The 22,236-nt window shown below is 40.6% G+C and overlaps 1 protein-coding gene across 5 annotated transcripts in view; it reads right to left on the reverse strand.

Moving 5' to 3' along the window:
- Window positions 1–12,534, reverse strand: part of ZNF217 (zinc finger protein 217) — a 28,785-nt gene extending 16,251 nt beyond the window's left edge. For 3 of the 5 annotated variants that reach the window (XM_086760873.1, XM_086760872.1, XM_086760869.1), the window contains exon 1: window positions 12,402–12,534. The gene's annotated coding sequence lies outside the window, so the exon portion shown is untranslated. Of the gene's footprint in view, window positions 1–11,158; window positions 11,184–12,040; window positions 12,087–12,401 lie in introns of those variants that run through there. The other 2 variants (XM_086760870.1, XM_086760871.1) reach the window with 2 other exon arrangements.
- Window positions 12,535–22,236: the final 9,702 nt, after the last annotated feature.

The raw sequence follows: 22,236 nt of genomic DNA on the forward strand, positions 1-22,236 counted from the left end.
CTGTTACTCCCCCTCTATGGGCAGGTGGAGAAGCTGTAACAAAAGTTTCAAGCTAAAGTACTCAAAATACTTTCCCTTTTGTAAAACAAAAGGAAAAAAAATATATGAAAGGGTGCTACTTAGCATGTTTTACTTCATGTTTCAACTTGTCGTTTCGTTCTATTTCCACTGGAGTTTTAAGAGGAGGGTTTTTTGTGTTTTGTGTTGGTTTTTGGTTTGGTTTTTTGGGGGTTTTTTTTGTTTGTGGGATTTTTGGTTGTTTTTTTTTTTTTAACACACAACAGAAAAACATGCTGTGGCAAAACTCACGTGCATAAATGGTGACTATCTCCCTGAAAATAATTTATTTGCAGACCAAAAATGAACAGCAACTTTGAAAGACTCCTGAACACCAACAGTGAACACCCAGGCAAGATAAGAAATTGAAGAAATTTAAGAGTTTAATGCATTTGCGTTCAGAGGCACAGGTAAGTGCTCTGCAGTAATAGGTTAAGAATCATCCTACAAAAAGGCCAGAGGCATTTCTGGGGTATGAAGTCAGAGCCAAATGCCAGAGTGCCTTAAGTCCCACATACTGAATTGCTGAGATTCATCATCAACTGTTTCCTTGCTCGTGTCCACAAATACAGAAAAAGCAGATTACGCTTTATTACACCTCCCACTTTGTGACATTACAACATATACACAATAGAGCAACAAGAATTAAGTCACTCTAGAGAGAAAACTGATAAAAACCAGCAGAAATCCACACTCAGTCCTCCATCCTCCAGAGCGTTCCTGGACAAGATGAGGGTAGAAGAGACACCCTTGGAACAGGGACCACTACACACAGTTTTACTCAAACCTAACCTAGGATAATACAAACATTTTGTAAAAACCATATGCTTCAAGATTATTAGAATTTAAGCAACAGACACAGATCACATCTAGGGAAGGCCCCAGGTTGGTCACCGATGTGCAAAAAAATCCACCTCATTCAATCAATAACATTTTCTTTGCCCTTTGAAAGCAGGTGTGTTTCAATCTCATCTCATTTGACTGTATCAAAGCAGACATTACTCAGCTGTCTAAAAACTGTCCTCATAACTGCACATATGAATACAGAGCATATAACTTTAGCAGATGAGTCATGAGAGGAGTTGGGATCCAAATTTTATTGTATATCAATAGGTTTGAACAAGCCTTTTGGAGAATTCTTCCATGGCTCTTCAAAGCCTTCACCAACCTGTGTTACCTGCTGAGTGCCTTTCACGAGTTCACCGTTTTTTAACAGGAGGCTCTGAATGCTTTTGAAGAATGGGCTGCAGCTCATCCTCTAGGCAGCACTGCAAAGCAGAGCAAGATGTTCCTGCGTCTGGCATCTGAAATGCCTACTTGCAGTTCAGGCAACTATTGTTCTTGGAAATACCATCCTATTCAGCAGATCGTACCTACAGACCTAAAAATTACAGGTAGCATTTCCTGGAGAAAACTGCAGATGCAACTAGACTGAATTCTGTTTAAACTGAGAAGAAAAAAAGCATACTACCAGAGCTAGAAGGTGCATTACAAAGCTCTAGTATTTTTGTATCTGGTGATTACACACCTCACTGATTAGGTATATGGCTCTCACAAGCAGGCATGATTTTACACCCTCACTGTTTAGACAAGCTAACACATGCTAAAACTACAAATGAAATACCTACACTAGAATTTTATCCATTATTGACAAAACTTTTCTTCCTAGTGAAGATAATATTATGTCTTGGACTTGAGGACCAAAAATGCTGATTATTCACATTCCTGTTATTCAAACCCCCGTAGGCAGCAGCAAAACTGTTGAGAGTTGCCTTAATTCTGCACTATTCCTTCCTTGGGAAAGTGGACAACCTGCACTTTTGATGATCACTGTAACTTTTTGTAGCTGAAGGTCTCTGTATTAGCAAAAAAAAAAAAAAAAAAAACACAACACAGTACCTTGGGTTTCTTCTGGTGCCTTTTAGAAGACAAAAGAACAGAGAGGACAGACCAGTATCAGAGATACTGAGCAAAAGAACAGAACAAAACAGGAAATCCTCCCTTCCAGCAACTGAAAAGCAATACATTTGCTACAGATTAACTCAGGGTTGAAAATAAAGAATGACTACCCCTCCTCACAATTAAGTGAGTCAAGAAATCTTGACTTCTGAATCTCCTGTTCATTTGTAAAGGTCAGCACGCATCTCACGCCAGCGCCCAGGGCCCACATGCTCCAGCGGCTGCTGCGCCCACCTGGAGGTGGGTGAGCAGGGCAGGAGGACCTGCCTTGCTGGCACACCTGGACAGTGCTCTCCAGAAGCAGCAAATGCTTCTCAACCGCAGGCCACCATCTATTGCACTTCGTTTTTCCAGCAGCCTGAGCATTTAGCAAACTTTAGTTCACAACTGAGTCATATTTTGCTACATGGCCTTTAGTCAAATATTTCAACAGGTTTGCATCAATACCCATTGTATGTATAGATACCACAAAACACACAAATAAAGACTGGACTGATGAGAACATCTTGTTTTCACTGCACTCGCCACACAACCTAAGAACCACACCAAAAGCCGCTGCATATAAATGGATTATTAAAATAGAGAAAGTTTTAATTAAATGCCTGTAGAGAAGTTTAATTTATTTTTATTAAATTACACAATCAAAGATGGCATATTACAGTCTCAAGGATTTCTTTGGGAAATGACCTATCAGTAATTTTATTGCATTTCTACTTCCTGCATTTCAAAATTGCCACGAATATGTAATAAAAACTCTAGACACACCTTTCAGAGAATAGCAAAGTCTAACCATTGAATTTCCCATTTTAAACACTACAGAGCACTGGGAATAAAAGCTGCATAGCTAGTATCAGGAAACACAACTACACCTTGCTACTTCTGTGCTAGCAAAGCTATTGTTAACCCATAAAAAACAAGCTGGAGCAATTACAGAAGTTAACTTGGTTGCTGCAACACTTTCTTAAAAACAGAAGTGAGAAAACTAAAACAGTTACAACTAAGTATAGGAAACAGTTACTGTTCCATGTACTAGAAGACACGTACTCAGACATAACCACCTCAACAAACTGTTAGCAGACCCTTAAATTCAAGGCCCATAGCAAAGCCATCATTGTTTAACAGTTCCCAGAGTTTCTTTCACTATTCTACTGAGGCTCCACAAGGTTTCAAGCCCTACATGATCCAGTGCAGCAAAGGACGAGATACCCCCACCAAAAACCTACCAGCTTGCTAGCCACTGCATATTAACTACTCAGTTATTATGGTGCCTATTTGACTTGAGAAACTTTGATGTAACTCTCAATTCCACTTAAAAAAAAAAAAAAGTCTCCAATTTTCCTCATGTTTCAAGAAGTCTCAGGATATTAAGAGTCATTTCACATGAACCATTCTTTTCTCTTGGCGTGTTTATACCTCAGAATAGGTTGCTGCTCTTTGGCATTGCTAATGAAATAGATTTTATACTGCTGATTGCTTACGGGAAACCACAAGTTATTTAAACACCTTTTTTTACTTCAATCTAAAAGTTTTGCTTTTTCGGAATAGCTGTTCCAGCTCTATCTGATGAACACACACCAAATGGGCCAGTTAGCATCACCTTTTCCTCACTGAGGCCACAAGTGAAAACTACCTTATGGATATTTTGTCTGGACACATCTATATTCAAGGATAATACTGGCCATAGGCAGTTTTGCATAAGACAACTTCAAATCCTCAAATAAAAGCCTGAGCCAAGGCTGAACTGAGCTCATTTAGACTCTTTTTTTTTTTATTACATATATATGTATATAAAATTGCATAAAGTTAAGCCAGTTGCACCATACCTCGTACACACGCAGGATATCAAGCAGAAATACCATCCCTAAGTAGCTGCTAACGATACTCAAGAGCTCCAAACTCTTGCGATAGCACCTGCAGCGTCCTAGGCTGTGTGCAGCACTTGCAGAGCCCACCAGTGACAACGGCCCCACTGCATGAGTGGCAGTGGCGCGCTGTGGCCTCCACAGGCTCCCCATGTTTAGTCCAAGAGGGAAGCCAAGTGTCATTGTGAGGTTCTAACGTACCAATTGCTCCAAAATATTTGTCAGATTTTCAAACATTCACAGGATTAAATTTCAAGTTTGTCTCCACAGGTATTAGAGTTTTTATGGCAACCACGTAACTTCCTCTCTCCATTTAAGAAGAAACACACATATCACACCTCATGCAATAAGGTATTTCCCTATTTTGCACAAAAATGCCTTTCTTACCCCAATTTGAGGGCATGACAACCCCTAAACCTAGGGAAGACGACACACTATTTGCTGCATAGATGGCAACCTTATTTCTGAAAGAGTACAACTGCCCATCTGCCTGTGACTTACACTGGAAAGCTTTAAAAGTCAGCACAGATAAAACATTATTTTGCAAACAGTAGAAGAGTAAGCTTTTCTTCATAACACTACATGAAGCCAGTAACTTACTCTTCTGTGTGTTTGGTTGCCTTCTAGGGAAGGGAAGAGCAACAGCAAACCATCTTAACACAGCTTCCCAGTGTATTTCTTTGTTAACGGCGGAGCATGTCAGTACACCTAACATTGTTTCTCACCTACACCTATTTTTATACCAAGCATTCAAGTACAAAAATGTTTTTAAATAAAGTTTCTTAAGAGTTCAGTCTGATAAAGACCTAACGAGTACTTTTAAAGGAAATGGAGATTTAGGGGGAGGAAGGGGAGGAAGAGAGTTGTTTGTTTCAGTTGCAGGAAAGATCAAAACGAAGACGTTCAGGTTGAAAAGAGAACATAAAAGATGACCCCAAATTGGAATTTCCACTCCCTAAATCTGCTAACTTAAGTCCCCTTGTTAGTCTTCATCCTTCAGGCTTGAAGTTTTCAAAGTTATCCTAAACTTAAACTCTTAGAGGGGTTTTCATGGGCTTATCTTTTTATCCTCTCTAAGAGAGGCTACTCTGTTTTCCTCAGTTACAGTCCCTTCTGACACCACTGCAGAGCTTCCCAAAGCAATGATACTACGACAATTCATAAAAACAGAACTGAAGAAGCAGAGAAATATACACCAGAATGCAAGAATATTACCCAGGCATTTCTCTACAAACACTTTAGATTTTGTATTGAAAGCTCTTTTGTAGTCAGATAAAACAGACACACATTTTCCCCCTGAAGTCTAGCAAACAGGATTTTAATCACCAGTGGAAAATAACTCGTAGTTAATAATGAACAATATTAGGAAAACTCCCTCCCCCATTTCAGACATCTATACTAATAGAAACAAAGGATATCCTTTCTCTAAAAAACCTTTTCCTGTGGAGTCCCTTTTTCTTTAAGGCTATATGTCTAACAGTGTTTTGGCAGAGGACGGATGAGCTGAATGTGTCTCCTCAGTGAACTGAATGCCTCTTCTATCAAAAGATGTAATTATTCCTTTTAAAGCACGGAACATATAAGCTTGCATCATTTTGCACATGTTTTTCCTCCACTGAGCAAGAGCAAATATAAAAGAGACTAATTCTTGGCATTAAAGGAGGAAGTGTTACAAATAAGTATTGACTTTTAAAGTTCAGAAGGACTGCTCTAACAGCCAGATTTTTTCCCTTTTTTTCCCTCTGATCAGGAGAGAACTTCCCAGGAACCACAAACCCAAAGCATACTTTAGACAACATGAAGCAGCCAATACCTGTTGCAGAAAGGCTGAAAGACACAACAGTGATCTTATTTTAAATAAGTCTGGGACACATTTCACCACTGCTATAAGATGATGCAACTTCATTAAATCAAGAAGTTACATGCACTTAAACTGGCAATGACCCCTTACCTTACAAAACAGTTTATTGTTCTCTCCACAGCAGGTAAAGACTCTCTTGGTGGAGTGATATATTTTTATTGTTGAGTCAGTCTCACCTTACATAGACTGCCTTATATGTTTAGCCTTGGTTTTCATTTGAAAGAAGATATTTTCAGAGACCTTAAAAGCAAATTTGACTTTTTTTGCTTCTTGGCAGAAGGATGTTGGGTCTCTCCAACAGCCACAACTACAAAGAAGTGGTAAAGTCAGAGTTTACCAAATTAGACTTAATTCCTTATTACTCAAGAGCCAGGAGTTCCTCTGCAGCAATTATAGGCAAGTTGCATCCCTTTGGGCAGCATCAGTGAAATAACAGGAAAAGAGAGTCTTTTACTATTCCTGAATTAGAGAGAAGTTGTCCCTTCCAAAGAGTACACTTTGTTAAGGACATTAATCTTCCCTAGTGCTCTCACCTGATTTCAACTTTGAATCTAACTCTTACCCAAGACAGCTCAAACCCCTGCACCTTGGAAGAAAAAGCAGCAACTTCTTATCCCTCCCTTCTGCAGAGCACAGAGTTTGAAGTTGTCACTTTCAAACACATCCACAATTATGTATCTGCAAAAATCAGTCTTGTAAGACAGAGAAAGGTACACAGTCTGAGGGAAAGACATTTACTTCTACTTAAGTCATCCCCTGGACTAGTATCTGAAGATACTAAAATAGAAAAGTGCTAGAAATAGACACTGCCTCCTTTCTTCCATGCAGGTGGGAGATCTTCCAGAGATCCACACAGACTGATGGAGACTAAACCTTTTCAACTGCCTAGCTTTACATTATCTCACAGTAGTGGACTGAAGGGATGGATGTGATGATGTAGTCCAACATACTGGGCTTCATAGTGCCAAACTGTCCTAGAAAGGAGAGTGAGCATCCACAAGAAACTGACCTTTCAAACTGGCAGTAGTTTCATACACATATTTTACTAGCATGAGAAAAAAGACTAGAAACAAACATTACAGAAACATAAATTGTGGCTTCTCTGGGCCACCTTTATATTCATTTTCCTTACAATGTACGAAACATCCTAGCCTTTGGAGTATATCTAGTTTGCTTCATCCTACCTCTGCAGCAAAAGAAAGAGAGGCTGACATAACCCCAAGGATTTCTCCCAAACAGTTCTCAGCTATCATGATACAGCATAAGCACAATCCAAGGGCCTTTAATTTCCCTGATGGAGTGTATGTCAGAGGTAAACTGCACTCGCTTTATTACACTGAAAAATGCAAGTGTACCCATTGCGCATAAACAAACTCAGACTTTGATACTTTTAGTTACATAAAATCTTTAGCACATAGAAAATCACTATCCAGTCAATTATTCACTTATAATTGGATGAGTTTCTGCTCCAATCTTTAAGTCACACTGATCTACATAGATTTTCCTGCATATTCTAACCACATTTCCTCCTGTACTTTCTTTTGAGATTCTCAAGGCAGCCTGATAACTAATTCCATCTTCTGCAATGAACTCAAAGACATTTATTTCAAAACAAGTGTCACCTATATTTTTTATTTGTAACTCATTTCTTCCCAGCACATACATTGTTTTAGTTTGAAACTGAAAGTCTGTTCTTATCATACCAATTAACTTGCTGCTCTCCTTAAAAAAAAAAAAAAAAAAAAAAAAAAGGAAGAAGAACCAAAAGAGCTAGATTTATGATAAGTTATAAACTATGCTTTGACCAAAGTCATATGATTATAACAGTAGAAGTTTTACATTTTTTTTTCCACTGACATATATCCAAGTTTGGCATAAACAAGTTTTCATCAGCAACAAAACAAGATTATTTGGGATTTTCACTAAAAAAAAAAAAGTTGATTTCTAAAAGCAAATAATTTTGAGAGTAGCTTTCTGTTAGGAGGTGCACAAAAACTTAGGTTAAGCTTAGGCTGGAAAAGCATGTATGGGTTTTTTTTAATCCTAAAATACAACACATACTGAGAATCTTACATAGCTTGGTCACATCCTTTTCCTTACTTTTGTATTCAGTTGCAAATCTCTTGTGGTATGAGTCACATCTCTCTAAAAGCATGCATACAGTAGTCAGCAGAATCCCCTGATCGTATTAATGCACCAGAAAGAAAAACTTTTTTGTTACTGAAGTCACCTTAAAAAAGGAGGTCAAGGGTCATCAGAAATGACCCAAAGTCCATTAAAAGTAAATAGCAGTTTGAAATTAATGTAGTTATGAGATGTGGAAAGACTATCTGATTGGAACGCTCTTGTTCTAAATCAAGAGTCTCAAAAATAAGAGGGCTGAGCTGGCAAATGGCAGCCCTGCTGTAGCTGAAATGTACTGTCTTGCTATATTTAAAGACAATACCTCAACAGTTAAGTATTAGAGCATTTTAAGTGAGATAAATAAGCATAAGACACAGGCAAATATCCTTGGTTATTTAATCATCCTGAAAGCAGTGTGGAAGTGTGAGGGTGAGTTCAAAGGTCAAACTCTTCTTTCAGCTTCTTGCAAAGAAAAGAAAGCTTAGCCCATTTCACCTTAGGGAAGGGGGGGACTGTTCTTTCCATATGCCAGCAGTAGTAACAGCATTTCATAACACAGGAAAGAGGGAGTGTATTTACATATACAGTGGATGGAATCTTTTACTGGGACAATGAATTCCAAATCAAGGTTCAGGTCAGAAAAAGCTAGGACAACAAAAAGTCCTAAAGAACAAAGGGAAGTTAAAATTTACTTAACATTTCCCCAGAGCTGCTTAATTACAAACTCTCAGATTTTTGTAACTAAAACTTTACTGTAATCACCGTTTTGAAAGCTTAAGTGAAACCCACAGTTCCCTTTTAAAATTATTTCCTCCTGATCACAGTAGTAACTTAGCACTTTGATCATATAAAATAGGATATTAATCTATCGACATAGTTCTAAATGAAAATACAGCAGTAAGGAGAAAAAGATACATTCTGAAGGCTACAAATAACTGCTCAAAAAATATTTTTTTTAATGTGATCTAATGAAAGGGGAAACCAAAATGAAGTAACCTTTTGTGTAGGACAGTCTGATAAAAGGTGCTAAACTTTATTATCTTCCTCTTTCTAGCCCCTACCCTAAATCCTGTTCTCCCCACCCCTACCAAATACCAAAGAAAAGCAAAAAAAAAAAAAAAAAAAAACCAAACAACCCCATTATTCACTTAAAATCAAGGAGGGGGAAGGAAAAAAATCCTCTAATCCAGAGCCTGGAAACCATTCTCTAAAGACTAGTTAATATGAAACTTTGTTTACAAGATACAAATATAGCCTTCTTACCACATTCAAAAACCAGAAAACATCCACTTATTTAAAGAAATGTTTTTTCTATTTTGATCAACAAGGACGTAGGTATTCATTTTAAATTCAAATTCGGCCCCAATAGTGCCACATGAATGTTTTAAATTCATCTATGATATGCACTGTTTAAGAATGTTTAAACAAAGGAAGTAGGAAAAGCCTCAAAATACACAGCAAAACTTAATGGCTTCAATTTTAAAATATATACTGATTGTAGCATGGCAAAATTATTCTCTTATGCTTACAGCCAGTCTTCAGAAAGAATAAGTGCAGTCAGTGTAGTAATTTGTCCCACTGGAAATTCTGTATAAAACATCCACCTAAAATAAACAAGGCTTCGCAGCAAGAATCGTCAGTTGCCATTAAGGACACACCTTAAAGTTCTTACCACACAGTAACTAAACAAGTACAAACTAGTGGTGGCTGTTTGCTACTTTTGTCTGAAAAGTTAATGAGATCAATTCACTCCTCAGTATCAGATCTTAAGATAATTTTCTTAAAAATGCAAGAGGCAAACAACCCCAAAACACGAATATCCAGGATTCGAGTGTCTGATGTTTTATCAGAATGCCTAAGGTTCTTGTAAACACGAATATAAGTATTAACATTTAAACCTGACACCACGTAATACACTAAAAGGTAAAATGCTTAACTGCTAAGAATCCCAGTGCTCTGGTACTGGAAGGCAGCTGTTGTTCCCCTGCCTTTTCTTTTGTTGTGCTTAATCTCATGTCAAGTCATTCAACCAACTCCAAAGCGATGAAGACATAATTGAACAACCTTAACTAAAAACCAAACTACTGTTCTTCAATAGCTATATATATATCTATTGTTTAACGATTCAAAAAAGGCTAACATATGAAAAAGAATCTATACAATTTAAATCAGCAACTCTGGTGCATGCAGAAGAGTTGCCTGGCTGTAGGCCAAGCCAATCAATAATAACTGTAATAACCATGTTTCTAAAGTTATTTGTTTTTCATATTCATTGTGCTAAAAACTCAAAGACAAAACTTCAAAACTCATACTGCTTTCAAGAACGAGCTGTGAGATATAAAATCCAAATATTTTGTACAGAATTATAATATTACTCATTATAAAAAAAAAATCTTACAGAAAGATTAGTGATCACAAAGTCACATTCCTGCTGTAGATCTTAAAATATTGACTCAGTCACAGAACTAGTAAAGGGGAAGAAAAAAAAAAAAAACCACCCTCCTCCACCCTTTCCCTCTTCCCTCCCCCTCTGCCAAAGAATGCAGTTTATCCTACTTATTCGAAACTGTCCTTTTCCATTATCCAAGGAAACGCTTAAACCGTAGTGTGGACATCACAAATTAAAGTATTAGTCGTATTCCCAAACCTACAGTTAATAAGAGCTCCTAAGAGCAATAAAACATGGCGTTAAAGCATTTGCAAGCCATTGTCACAGCACTGTGCTCTGATACCTTTGCAGACACAAAACCAGCCCCCACCAACCAACAAGCATGTAAGCATTGGTCAGCAAGTCAATGCCTGCTATTCAACTTGTAGTTAGGCGTTTTATTTCTGTGTCTTCCAGATCATATCACTCCTGCATTTCAGGGCCTAATAAAATGTGAAGAATGATATGCTCCCTCTCTCTCCTTGCATCTGAAACTGCGTTATTTCCCTCTCTTCTTTTTCACACATTCTTACAAAAACTTCCCTTTTCACATACTTCTATAAGAAAACATTTCACTGCATCTACTTCAGTTCCTATTTCTATTTTCGATTTTCACTAGATCCTTCTGCTACTGCCTCCCCCTCAAACCCACTGGTAGAAACTTATGTAGTTTTAAAGCTCTCAAGGTCATTTCAGAAATGAAAGGAAAAAAAATGCTGTTGCCTTAAAAAACCTTTAAAGACACAAAACCCCTAAACTAAACCCTTTTCAAATTCAAACGTCTTTCAGCAGCAGATCAATAACCTAACATAAAGATTTTTGTTCACCACCACTTCAAAACTATTACACTTCAATTCAAATACTTACTGGGAGTCACACAGCACATTTTGTGGGATGGCTCATTAGAGTACATACAGACCTTACTTTGGCTGCAGGTTTTCTGTGTGGGAAACAAACAAACAAACCAAAAAAAAAAAAAAAAAAACAAAACAAAACAAAAAAAACCCCACACCACCCCACACCCAGAAAGTCCAGTGGGTATCACGGAACAGGAATGAAATCCAATCTCTAGATGTTCTAGAATTTTATTGTCCTCGCTTGGCAACGTCTTTTGTTGCTTAAGAAGTCAGTTGAGGCTTATTTATTTATTTTCTAAACTTCCTATTCCCCTTAAAAAAAAAAAAAAACCCACGATGCCAAATAAATTATCAGGAAGGGGTTTTAGTCTTTAGAAGACAAAGGTAAATGAAACAAAAACTGGCAAAACGGATCAATAAACTTCATTAACAACCCCCTCCCTCCGCCCCATGAGCCACTTACTACAAATCCTTCTTCCAGGAACATCTTTGACTCACAAAGACACAGCCTCTTCCCGCCCCCCCGGCAGCGCTGCTCCCCCAAAACCCAGGCTCGACCCCTCCGGTACCCAAACGCAAACGCCCAGGTACACAATGGAAGCTCCAGACACCTACTTGCGCGGGGGGGAGACAGGGGAGGGGGCGGCGATCCCGGGCAGGAGAAGGGAACCGGGGACAGCGAGAAGTTTGGGGGTGGGAGGGAGCGGGGGCCGGGTTTCTCTCGCTCTCTCCGCGCCCTCCGCTGCCTCTCACCGCCCGGGCCAGCCCCCGGGGAGGGGCTCGTTACCTGCCGGCGAGGGGGCGGGAAGGAGGGAGGGAGGCTGCCACACACCTGGCCCCCTCCCCGGCCCTTCCTACCCCCCCTCCCCGGGAGCCGCGTCCCCCCACACACCTGCCCTTCCTCCTCCTCCTCCTCTCCCTCAGGGGCGGTCAGTGCGCCTCGCCAGCCTCCCAGACGCCGGACAGCACGGGAATGGGCGGCCCTGCTCTAAGGGGGAGGCCCTCCCTGAGCCCCCCCTCCTCACAAGAAGGGGGTGTAGCCCCCCCGATCCCCTCCAAACGTCCCGGAAGGGAGCTGCCCGCCCCCGCCGCGGTCAGTCACACAACCAGCCCCTCACGGCAGAGACCGCCCCGAGGGGAAGGGGCTGCGCCTCCCTCAGGTGCCCCCTGTGGAGGGGGGGGGGGGGGAAGGAGGAGGAGGAGGGAAGGGGGGGCCGGAGCCCCCTGGAAGTTGTCCCCCAGCCCTCCCTCACCTGTGCCTGAGCCGCCTCCCCGGCCGGCATCCTGAGGTGGGGGCAAAGGGAGGAGGGGAGCGGGGGCGGCTGCCCGCGGTGCCGCCGGAGCCCGGACTCGGCGGCGCTGGCGCTCGCGGCACTGTTTGTAAACGGCTCCCGCGGCAGCTGTTGCCGGGGCAGCCCCTGCCCCTGGCCACGCCCCTGCCGCGCTCGGGCCACGCCCCCACCGCGGATCGGCCACGCCCCTTCGGTGGGGCGGCCCGGCCGTTAAGTAACGAACCCCGGCACGGGGCGGGGGGCCAGGGGTTCTGCCGGGCCGCGACGCGAGAATCCCGGGGGTCGGTCCCTTTGTGCCGCCGCGGTGTGACGGGGACGCGCTGGCGGTGCGCGGCCCCACGAGGGCGGCGGGCCGGGGCCGGGGCCTCGACGGGCCTCGTGTTTTGTGATTCAGGGAGAGGGGCGATGGTTATCTCCCCGAATGACAAAACGCAGCGGAGGACAGCGATACAGGGCCTTGTATCGCCCCGACATAAAGCCTGCACCCGGCAGGGGCCATTACGGGCCGGATCGGCCTGGGCAGCTCCCACAGCCTCGCCTTTGCAAATGTAAATAAAGCCAATGCACCCCGTGAGGACCGTCCTTTGGTTTCCTTTCGTGGGTCGTTGAGGGGTAAAACGGCCCGAACCCCCTCTCCCTGCCGTGCCCTTGGGAGTTCCGATGACCTCCGACCGCTGCGAGCGGTTCACTTAGCGAACGCCTCACGAGGAGGGGAAACGGCAGAAACATACAATTTGCTGTAGACATTACCCCCCAAAAAGGCCAAGGATTCATATATGTTGCATTTTTTTCTGACAGTCACAAGCGCTCAGCTGTTCTGTCTGGCATAGCGTTACTTCTTCTGTAGAGCTACGGACACCAAAGTGGAATTAAATGCAGAAAAGACCTAAAATATTTTTTCAGGTATTCCACTTGGAACCAAGGAGCTTTTTAGGAGTTAAATCCAATCTCTAATACTGTTAGCAAAGTGCTTAATCTCTGCTCGGCTCTGAGATTAGCACCTTCTTCAAGTAAATGGGATAAGAAAGAAGTGAGTTTCCATGCAGTCTCTCCTCTTGTTTTTCCCCCAAAGACACACCGAGACCTGTTAAAGTCAGTTTAGTTTAGATCACAGTAGGTTTAGATCACACCCAGGGGCTCACTTGCTTCAATATAAACATCATCCTGCCCGAATGGAGGACATTTCTAAAATAATTGCAACTAAAATTATGTGGGGTTTTTTAAATTTTTTTTTTAAGTTTTCTCAAAATGTTCTCCCAGTCCAAAATGAGCAACACTACTCGTTGAAATTTAGGTCATTTATATGGCAAATAAAGATTAATAAAAAAAAATACAGAATGTGGTAATACACTTACTCACCAGGTAATTCTGGAAGATGAAGTATCTTTCTTGGCAAATTTCAATCTTGCCTCACACTTTTCATGAAAAGAAGGTCAAAACTGATAAGGTCAGACTTTTAGAAGATACATTTAAGACCTGGCCCTTCAATTAGTCATATTGGTAGATGGTGCACCCTTACTAGTTTCCTGAAAGTTAAAAAAACCTCTGCATGAATCATCTGTGTGAACCAAGGTTTTGCCTCAATCTGCTTCTTTACAGGTTTTCAGGTGTTAGGTCTTCATTGTCCCACTGCTCTGAATGGTCTGAGAGTTTTGAACTGATATAGGAGAAAACTGATCTAGGGCTTGCTGCACAACGAGCAATTTAAGTTCTTTTTTTAAGTGTGATTTTTTTTTTCAGTATGATGTATCCCAGCGAGGTGTTTATACATGCATGCAAAATATTCCACTGTATTGCAAGGGCTTCACATTTCTTTGTAACTTGCTGCACGCTAATTTGCACTATGTGACCAAACCTGATCCTGCAAACACTCCCAAGTTGAAGCATAGGAGGAGGCCAGTACACTTCAGTGGGACCTGCTTCGTAAGTTCAAGTATCGATTATCAACAAATGGCAGCATGGCAAGAACAAAGTAGAATTTCACTGGAAATGGGTGTGGGCGTTTTGCTACACCCGATGTCCCGAGTCATGTGACTCTCTTAAAAATCATGACTGTTAAAGAACTAGTCTTTTTATTTTCTTCTGATCTTAGCATTTTGAAAGTCCTTATATTGAAGAGTTACAAACAACTCCAGGGCCCTAAAAGACTTGCAGAGTCAAGTTTTGCAATATTTCTTGTTCTCATGATATACCAAAACCCATTACTTCCCCCCCTCCCCTTTCATTTTTTACCCCCTTTTAAATATTTTACTTTTTTCAGGTGAAATATACTGACCTTCCTGATCACAAGGGGCGTTTCACTGGAGCCAGGACTCTGGATGACTGTAAACATGATTTAACAGAGAACATAGAAGCCTTATGATTTTTATCCAGTGAGATATGGTACCTCTGTGGAGAACATAAGAAAATAAAAAGACTGTTTCAGGAAAAAATGAGAGGCTCAGAATATCTTAAAACTTTTCTTCTTTTTTTTTTTCCTTTTTTTTTTTCCTCAAAATGTATCATATAATATCACATTACATGACTGAAATGAAAACATCCAATTTATTTTTACAGATTAGCCACAATGACCTCTGTGATTTATACTCATGGCGCTGGAAATGTTTGATATGAGGCAAGGGCCAACTTGTAAAAATAAATCTTGTATTTTCTTCTCCCTCTGTTTTGCCTTGTGTTGAGGACATTTGCTGCCTTTCTGGAGAACCTTCAGCAATCCATGTATTATGTATCAAGTAAAAACTTCTACAACAAATGCACAGGAAAGACTGACAGACCTGTGTTTACTGTTCTGCACTATATGTTACTACACAGTCTTGCAATATTAAACCTAGCCCCAAACTAGACTTTGGAACCAGGCAGCATGCCCAAAATTGTGATAATCTCCTCCATAACAACGGGAAAAAAAATAACATTGCAGAAAGCTGAAAAGTTTCGTTTCAGTCCCCAAACTCCTAACGGACTTAAATTTGCAAGTTCTTCTAAATTACATTATGTACATTTACATTATGTAAAAATCCGTAGTAAAAGTCTTGCAGACTGGTTCAATCCTGCTCTTCTGCATAGTGCACATGAGAAAACCCCTGCCGTCAGAGAGAACGAAAACAGCCGATCAGGCAACGGGCAGCCTTTACCTAAATTTAAAGTCTTTGGAGGGTCACTGTGGATGTTTGTCTCAAACAACTGACCTGAGTAGCACAATACCCAGTCTACACCTGGCAGCAGATCAGCCAAGTTTCATTCTTTTGCACAGGGACTCTCTCATTTAGATTCATATTTAGGCAGCTATTAAATCTGGCCCGTCATGTGGTTAAGGCACAAATGGGATTGAGGGGATCTGGGCTCAGTCCCAGCTCTGCCACAGACTTCCTGTGTGATCTTGGGCAAGTCTTCTCACAGGGCTCACAAAATCGGGCAGGTTTTTTTGGGTTTGTTTTTTTTTTTTTAAGCCCCTGCTCTAGCAGTCAAGTCATTACATGAAATTCTCTGTTCACTGGCATGAATAGATAAATAAAGTAAATACGCAGTGTTTTAGCTTTTAAGGAGATAAGCTTGAAACCATGGTCAGAGTGTAACCTAATGGCTCAAAGTTAGAGAACACATTTTATAAGCTCTTTTTAAAATGAATGCCTGGGCCATGAGTTGGAGTATAAAATTCTACAGTCTTCATTTCTGCCCAACAATTCCTTTTTGTAAAGTTCAGATCATTTTGCTTCTTCACTTACAAAATTGTTCATAAATTGTTTGTGCACTGTTCAGATGAGACAGGCTAGAAAATAGAATCTCTTATGAGAAGGCTTTATCAGTGTTTTGTGGCTTGTTTTTGAATTTCCCCTTTGCACAAATTACTTCTTTCAGCATTATTTCAACAACGAGTACAAGAAAATCCCGTCGTGTCAGATGATTCTCCTGTTTTTGCCTCTGCAGAAGCACAGGCAGCCGTGTGTTTACAGGAAACGCCTGCTGCAGAGGCACTCCGGTCGTTAGACACGGTCTCAGATTTGGCTAACGTGCTCACATGATGAGATTTACTAAACGAAGGCACAGATGAGACGGCGATGAGAAAGCTGCCAGCAATTGGGTTCTTGCAACATCAGATAATCCATGAAGCGACTTTGCGCAGTAACCATGCAGAAGGCGCCCCGCGCCCTCCCCCCCCCAAGAATGCGCCTGGCTGTTGCATTAGTAACTATCTCCTCAGCCCATATTCAGTTACCAGCCTCCCTCTCAGCAGCAGCAGCTCTTTCCACACCCCCCCTTTGCATTCTAGACCAAAGTGCTGCATTCTTTAAAAATGCATTCGTAGGTATTTTTTCGCTCAGCTAAAATGTGAAGGTTTAGTTACTTTCGAAGCAGCGCATTTAACACAGAACAGTTTATTTTTATATTGAGAAAGAAATGGCAGGGTTTTTCTTTCACTGTTTTATACATCCTGTCTGTATAAACTCATAGATTTCAAATCCTGTGAGGCACGTTGACAGTACAGCTATTGAAGATTTTCTATTTGACCTTGATTTTGTTTTGTTTTCCCTGCGTATGAACTTTAACAGACTTGAAGCATGACATGTCTTTTCTTTTTACTTACCACAGTACACATAGCATAGGAAGAGACATGTAAACAGAAGCTTGTTCAATAGCATGTAGATTTCTCAAAGAAAATATATTACTTTCCTGAAGCTGATTTTGCTCAGCCTACAGTTTTGTTCCTGTACTTTGTTCTGCAAACGGATCTTTTTCAAGATGACGGCACACTATGATGTGTATGTTCTCTTTTCTTAGAACTCACGGGGTGAAAGATCTCTGGGATCTTACTGTTATTTATCCAAGCACACACACATTAGCTGCTTGATAGGGTATATCACAATAGCAATAACAGCAGCGTGGTTGCTACTGTGGTGATAGAGTAAAGATTTGCATGAAGAAGCAATATATTTTATTAGATGTTGTTGGAAGAGAGAGAAGAGCTCTCAGGCACGCAAGCCCTTCCTCAGGTCTGAAAACAGAAACAAACTTCAAGCACGCATATATTTGTGCTGTGCAGTGAACGGAGACAAATACATCGGCGAAATATAAGTGATGTTAAAAAGGCTGCTTGAGAAGATAAACAAAGTGAAGAATGAAGTCATACCCTCTGCCCAGAATGGCTCAGTTATCAGCACCAGAGGCCCTAAACTTTTGTTGTAACTTTCCGAATTGTCCCTGCCTGTATCACGTGGCCTTTACTCTGAATATCAAGAGTCGGATCTAGAGACTGGCTGTTAATCCTCTCCCTTCCTTGATTAGCTCGAGCTTCCAGTCTTCTCACTCTCAGATTATAAAAGTCTTCTTTCCACTGCTTGGATATGGCAAAATGAAAGCATATTCACCATGCTCATTAGCACCCGACACCATTCTTCAATTAAAAAAATAAATAAATAAAATTAAAAAAACCCAAAAAAACATCATAGTAAAAGCCCAGCCCTGAGCTGACTACTCACACACGCAGAGGTGTGAACTGGTTCTGAAATTGTGGCCTAAATATATTGTTTTGATACGATGACATGCTCAAATTCTGAATTTGTTAATACAACTTTCCTCACTCTGTTAGTGAGATGTCTTTGCACTTATAACAAAATAAGTTGATCTACATCAAAAATCTAAGATCTTACAGAGTTTGCAAGTCTGTAAAACAAGAGTTTTACAGCCACATTTCAATTCTGACACTTGTGCTGTGCTGTAGGTGAAATTCAAATGTCACTATTTTCCCCACTTCTCCTTTTGGGAGTCATTTTCCATTTTGCCTTCAATTAAAGAAGTTTGCCTCCTCTTTGTTTTGATCTTAAACAAATCGAATTGAAATTTCAGGCATACCAATAATATTTACAGCAGGGTGTATCATCAAAATAATGGCAGTAGCCTGTCAGAGTTCCACAAGATGTTCCCAAAATGTAGAAGGCATCTCTACATTAATTCCTTTACTTTCTGTCCCATATTCAAAGTATGTTCAAAGACCAAAACTGCTTTAAAGGGTAGCAGTTACTGCTGCTTGTAATTGTGATGATCCTAAAGAACTGACCCATGGGCAAGGAAACAAGATTATCTGCCTTAATATAGCAGAAGGACTGAAGAGATCTATGCACATTAATTCAGAGTTAAGGAAATATTTATTTTGTGAAGGATTTTAACGTAAGCTTACCCCAAATTCTGTCAGGTGTAATCCCTAGGAACAGTGTGGTGAGTTCAGTTAATTTTTTGAGACATGCTTTTACAAAAGTGTTTATCTTAGAGTACGTCCTCACGATCAGCTCTAGTGCTACAACAGCACTTAAATGCCTGACTTGTAGGGCAGAGAGAATGGGATACAAAAAGTAATTTGGTGATTCTTCCCAAAACTTTCACAGTGTTAAAAATAATAATTGTGTCTTATAAACTGAGAGTGCTGATACGTTAATAATGGATGATGGGATTCTTGCACATGTGTTTATTAATTTATAAACACTGCACAGCCTCAGAAAGAAAGGTGTTTTATAAATAGAAAGCTAATATTGATCAATCCTGAAGTGGTGTCACTGTTCTTGGAGGGTTGCAACGTTTTTTCTTCTTCCTAACCTGATAACAGAAAGAATTCCCTGAGCTTGGCTCTTTGTAATCATTATTTGTTTTTTTTCCTATTGTACCTTCATCAACACTTCCTGCTTGTATCAGAAACACAGGAAGAAAAATCTGAGGCTTCTTAACGTTGTGAATACCATAGAGCTGGTATGACAAAAATGTGCATTTGAAAGGTTATTAAAAAAAAAAAGACAAGCAATTGTTTAAAATGAGGTATTAGCATGACAGTTGACAAAGGCATGGTATGTTGCCAGCTCTCGCTGGTTTCTAATGCTGGTTAATGAGAACAAGTATTCCTTGATCTGAGCGCGAGGGAGTTACCTCACATGTTCTTACACACACAGTGAATGTGCTTCCCCATTTTGAGAATTATTGTTCCGACACTATAAGAGGGTATCATTTTACTTCAGAACACATTAGCTTTTTTTCCTCTTCTCACAACTGACTGGTAACCTGATCCCTGGCCTTACATTTGTTATGTTTATTTAATTTACATTTTTCTACTTCCCTCTTTTTGCAAAAATAACGTTCTTGCAAATGTGAGACAAGGCGGTCGGTGCTGTGATAAACAGGTGATGAACATTTGCCGTCTATGTTCTGGGTTAAAGGGAGAGCTGGGACAGAAAAACCCACACTCCTCAGATCTAAGAAACTTTCAAGTAACTTTTGAAACCGAGCCCAAAGCACAGCCTCTTTGCACAGCTTCCACAACTCCTGCCATGCTAACCTGTGCCAAGATTTCCCAGACAATCCCACAAGAGAAGCTTTGCCAATATGCTGCCAATACACCAGCTCAAATACAGTCAACTCTCAAGAGCCAGCCAGCATCAGAAAACCTGCCAAATTAAAATATATGTACAAAAATGCTGAGTTCCTGCTTACCTAGTGTGCCTTCCCTACCAGTCTTCCTTCAGTGCTGGGATGCAGTTAGGAGAGGGGGCTGGGCTGGGGCTCCATCAGCTGATGGTGCCAGTGAGGGGCTGCTCAGAGCAGGGCTTCAGCTGGTGCATATCAATATCACACTATTGCCTTTAATGGAGCCACAGTAATTTCCAGCAGCTGTGACTTCACTGCAGCATTTTAGCATGCTGAAGAGGAGTTTTTATTTTAAAACCTGTTATTGCACTGCGAGGCCTGATCCTGCAGTGGTGGGCACGCTGTCGTGTGGACACGGCAGCCCTCTGAAGTCTGCCTGTCAACAAGCAGGATTTCCACTCACATGTGGAAATTCAAAATTTGACATTGATGTTGAGCTACAATGGAAGTATTGTATGTGGGACAGAGTAATACCTTCCCTGTGGTCTGTTTGTGTCAGGATATTATTCAAAGTAAATAATCAGATTTAGCTTCATTTTTGCCATTGTTACATTATTTCCTGTATGAGTTGTTTTTTTTTTTCCTCAAAAGAAGTTACTTATTACTTCAGATGGATGTTTTTGAGAGGACTTTTTAAAAATAAATTAACAGAATTGGAAATTTTCCTGCAGTTAGAAAGCCTGTTTTCAAACAAGACACTGTGAAGCCTCACAGTAACACGTGCAGCTGAGGACATTTTAAGCTTCAACTACTGACATCAGACAAAGAGGAAGGTGACTTGTTCTGTAGAAGGAAATGCAAAAACTAAACCTTCAGAAATGAAATGACGAGTAGAATTGAAATGTAAACCCCTTTCAGTTTATTCATCTGAGATGGTGTTACTGCATATTAAATAGGGGAAAATGTTTATATGGGACTTTTTTAATATCAGCGTGTTCTTCTGAAGTTACAGGATTTTATAATTTGTAATAATGAAGTTTCTGTTAATGCAGTTTGGGAGAAGACAGCTTATTTCTGTGGTTAAGAAAGCAGGACATTCAGTATAGGCTATATGTGATAATTAGAAAGTACATGTACATGCATACTTGCAGGAAAAAAAAAAGATGTTTGTCTGAAGTATACTGCAGTAGCTAGCTAGTAATATTGTAGAGAAGCAGACTTCTCTCCCAGGTCTCCTAGTAAAAGCTGACAAAATCCTTGCTCAACAGATGCAACCATAGCTTTATCAAGGACTTCTGGTGACACTATAAACCATGAGAGTGAAAAAATGCTTCCTGCTGCAGACTTCCTGCTTCTGCTGCAGGAACAGCACAGACCAGTTGGTTTCAGACGTTATATCTTTATCAGGCTGCATGGTGAATTAAAGCCTTTAGTGCGGCACGCAGAAGTTTAGAAAAATGTGTAAACTGCCACTGCTGTGTCCTCTGGTGTTTTGTATGCACATTTAGATAATTGCCTTTAGCAAATGTCGAAAATAATAGTAAATGTGATCATTTTCTATAGTATAAGAAAAGCTCAGTAATCTATTCTGCTGGGTTAGAGACTAAAATGGTTTTAGACATTTGTCATCAAAGGTGGATTTTTGAGAGAAAACAGGAACTTGATAGTATTGCAAATGTGCGTGAAGCTGGATAGCTGCTTTAGGCATGTAATTATTTTAATTCAGGTATGTAAACCAGATAATTGTATATGGAAAGAGCTAATTGGGCAAATTTTAATTTCCTTTTATCTGCACAGACACTCAAGAGAAATTGGAAGAACTCACTGTGAATATGTCCCCTCTGCATTTTCTACCTGCACCAGCACTGAGAAGATCTCAGGTTCTGTGTCCCGCTATGGATCCCCGTACAGCGCTGTGTTTGGAGTAACCAGAGCGTATAGTTTTCAGTGCCCCTGGCCACGTCAGCTTGCTGACCGCCCCGCCGCCCTCCTTTCTCGCAGCCCCCTGGGAGCACAGCTTTGCTGCGCTCTTCCTCCATCCCAGGACTCCATTCTGACTTTTTTTTTTTTGTAGGCTTGGTTTCTGTGCTGCCCCTCATTCTGGTACTTTTTAGACCTGGTGCACAAAGGCAGAGAGAAGAAAGGAAACAGAGGATGTGTCTTTCTGGGTTTGTCAAAAGGATTTTTTTTTTTTTTTTAGAAGTTGCAGTGAATATAGATAGAAGGAGCAAGTGTGCATATGTACCACGAGATACAGGAATATCTCAATAGGCATTTTACTCGACTTTCAGTTTCCCTACCCCTAGCAACATGCTGACAAATCAAGAACTGCCATCCTATATACAGTACTCCAGCTGTCAGCCTTAAGCAGTGCGTCTCCTTGCCAGAATACAGCCTTTCCTTTGTTTCAGCTTTGAAAATAAAAGCACGATTTGTAAAATAAAGGGAAAAT

Source organism: Chlamydotis macqueenii, chromosome 16 (assembly GCF_036417535.1).
Source record: "Chlamydotis macqueenii isolate bChlMac1 chromosome 16, bChlMac1.mat, whole genome shotgun sequence".
In the NCBI taxonomy this organism is placed as follows: domain Eukaryota; kingdom Metazoa; phylum Chordata; class Aves; order Otidiformes; family Otididae; genus Chlamydotis; species Chlamydotis macqueenii.